This window comes from Arachis ipaensis, chromosome B7 (assembly GCF_059453495.1).
Source record: "Arachis ipaensis isolate K30076 ecotype BB chromosome B7, ASM5945349v1, whole genome shotgun sequence".
In the NCBI taxonomy this organism is placed as follows: domain Eukaryota; kingdom Viridiplantae; phylum Streptophyta; class Magnoliopsida; order Fabales; family Fabaceae; genus Arachis; species Arachis ipaensis.
This window is the reverse complement of record NC_142442.1, coordinates 98,306,256-98,308,975: the sequence shown is the minus strand read 5'-3', so window position 1 is coordinate 98,308,975 and position 2,720 is coordinate 98,306,256. Positions and strand designations below refer to the sequence as shown.

General features: G+C 42.3%; 1 non-coding gene across 1 annotated transcript; it reads right to left on the bottom strand.

The window, feature by feature from the left end:
- Window positions 1-1,267: 1,267 nt before the first annotated feature.
- On the bottom strand, window positions 1,268-1,374 carry LOC148553474 (small nucleolar RNA R71). Its single transcript, XR_015892738.1, has one exon. It is a non-coding gene; the product is annotated as a small nucleolar RNA R71 (small nucleolar RNA).
- Window positions 1,375-2,720: the final 1,346 nt, after the last annotated feature.

Here is a 2,720-nt window from a genome sequence, read left to right as displayed (position 1 = left end):
ATTGATCCAGAGAATGCAACATCTCCTAAGCCCAATGAACTCCCCATTTCTGATCTTACCCATTCTCTTTAATTTCTGTTATTTACTTTAATGAGCAATTCCCCCATTCCCATTTATAATTCTGCAATTTACCTTCCGTCATTTACTTTCAGATCTAAAATTCTAGCATTTACTTTCCTGTCAATTACCTTCCCGCCATTTTATTTTCTGCAATTCTCAACTCAAATTCTGGATTCGCTCAACTAGAACAGCCCTCTAATTAAAGTTGCTTGATTAATCAATCCTTGTGGGATTCGACCTCACTCTATTGTGAGTTTTTACTTGACGACAAATTTGGTACACTTGCCGAAGGGAATTTGTTGTGAGACAAGTTTTCCGTGCATCAAGTTTATGGCGCCGTTGCCGGGGATTGATTGTGCATCAACAATGATTAGATTGGAGGATAACTAGATTGAGCATTTTATTTTTGTTTGATTTAAATTTCTGTTTGAGTCATTTACTTTCTGTTTTAGATAACTTCTTCCCTTCCCCCTTACTTTTTCTTTGTTATTTACTATTCATCTCACTAACCCACTAACTGTTTGATATATTGCATCACTCACACTAACAGTAATTCTGACAGATATACTTTCTGCACCTATTCTCTTTGCTTGTACTTGTTGGTTGTATGATAGGGAGAAGAAGCAGGGCTTCAACTTCCTTTGATTCTGAACCTGAGAGAACCTTCCTTAGACTAAGGAGGGAGGCAAGAGAAAAACATGTAGTTGGTGGTGAAGAAGAGGAGGAACACTTTGAGGAATACTTTGAACCAAACATGGAAGAAAACATGGAAAACCATCATGAAGAAGAGGCTCACAACCATGGCAAAGGAGGTGGAGCAAATCATGCTGGGGAGGATAGAAGAGTTTTAGGCTCTTACATCAATCCAAACCCAGGGAACTGTGGAAGTAGCATTCAAAAGCCAACCATCCATGCCAACAATTTTGAACTGAAGCCACAGCTCATCACCCTTGTTCAGAACAACTGTTCGTTCGGAGGGAGTGTCCAAGAGGACCCCAATCAACATCTAACCACTTTCCTGAGAATATGTGACACAGTGAAGTCTAATGGTGTTCATCCTGACGCCTATAGACTGCTCTTATTTCCATTCTCACTCAGGGATAAGGCAGCTAAGTGGCTGGAGTCTTTCCCAAGGGAGAGCTTGACAACTTGGGAAGACGTGGTGAACAAATTCTTAACAAGATTTTACCCTCCTCAACGAATCAATAGGCTGAGAGCTGAGGTCTAAACTTTCAGGCAACAAGATGGTGAGACTCTATATGAAGCATGGGAGAGGTTTAAAGACTTAACAAGGAGGTGCCCACCAGATATGTTCAACGAATGGGTGCAGCTGTACATTTTCTATGAAGGGCTCTCTTATGAGTCAAAGAAGGCCATAGACCATTCATCCGGAGGATCTTTGAACAAGAAGAAGACTATTGAGGAAGCCATAGATGTCATTGAAACAGTAGCAAAGAACGACTACTTCTATGCTTCCGAAAGAGGGAACACAAGAGGAGTAATGGAGCTAAACAATGTAGATGCTCTGCTGGCCCAAAACAAGCTCATTACCCAGCAGCTGGCTGACCTCACCAAGAAGATGGAGAGGAACCAAGTAGCAGCAGTCTCCACTTCATTAACAACCCATGAAGGAGTGAACGAAGAAGCAGAGGGTAGTCAGGAGCAAGCCAACTACATTGGGAATTCACCTAGGCAAAACTATGATCCATACTCCAAGACCTACTACCCTGGATGGAGGAATCACCCAAACTTTGGGTGGGGAAATCAACAAGACCAAAGTCTTGATCAAAGACGCCCAAATCCAAACAATGCAGCCACCCAACACTTCACATCTAGACCATATCAACACCCCCATAACAACACCTCCCCACATTCATATCAAGGCCAGAATAACCCTACTCAGCCTGACCTGTCATTATTTGATGAAAGAATCTCAAGGATTGAGAATCTACTTGAAGGCCTAAGCAAGGAGATTCAAGACAACAAGGTCTTCAAGGAGGAAGTGCGAGCCAGTTTCAAGAACCAGGGAGACACAATCAAGAGGTTGGAATCTCAAGTAGGATATCTCTCTGAGAAAATTCCCAAACCCACAGATAGATTCCCAAGTGACACAGAGAAGAATCCGAGAGGTGAAACAAAGAAGGTAAGATGGGAAGATTGCAAGATGGTCACTATAAGTGATAAGGAGACTGAGGACAAGCCAAGCAATCTGTCAGAACAACTTGAAGATACCTCAGTAAAGGAGGTGGAAAAAGATTACCAAGAACCAGAAATCTCAAAACAGGAGTTGTTGAGACTCTATGCACCGTTTCCCCAACTGCTCAAGGGAGCTATGGAGAGGAGAATATACTCAAGATTTCTTGACTTATTTGCATCTCTGCATGTGAACATACCATTCATCAAGACTATCCAACAAATGCCTGCATTCATCAAGTAAATGAAGGAGTTGCTTCCCAGGAAAAGCTCACTCAAGGGAGGCCAAACTATAATGATGAACAAGGAGTGCAGTGCCCTCATTCAACCGCAGTTGCCTACAAAAAGAAAAGATCCAGGGAGTTTTCATGTCCCCTGTGCCATAGGAGAAACAATGTTTGATAGAGCACTCTATGATTTGGGAGCAAGCATCAACTTAATGCCTCTATCCCTGGTGAAGAGGCTAC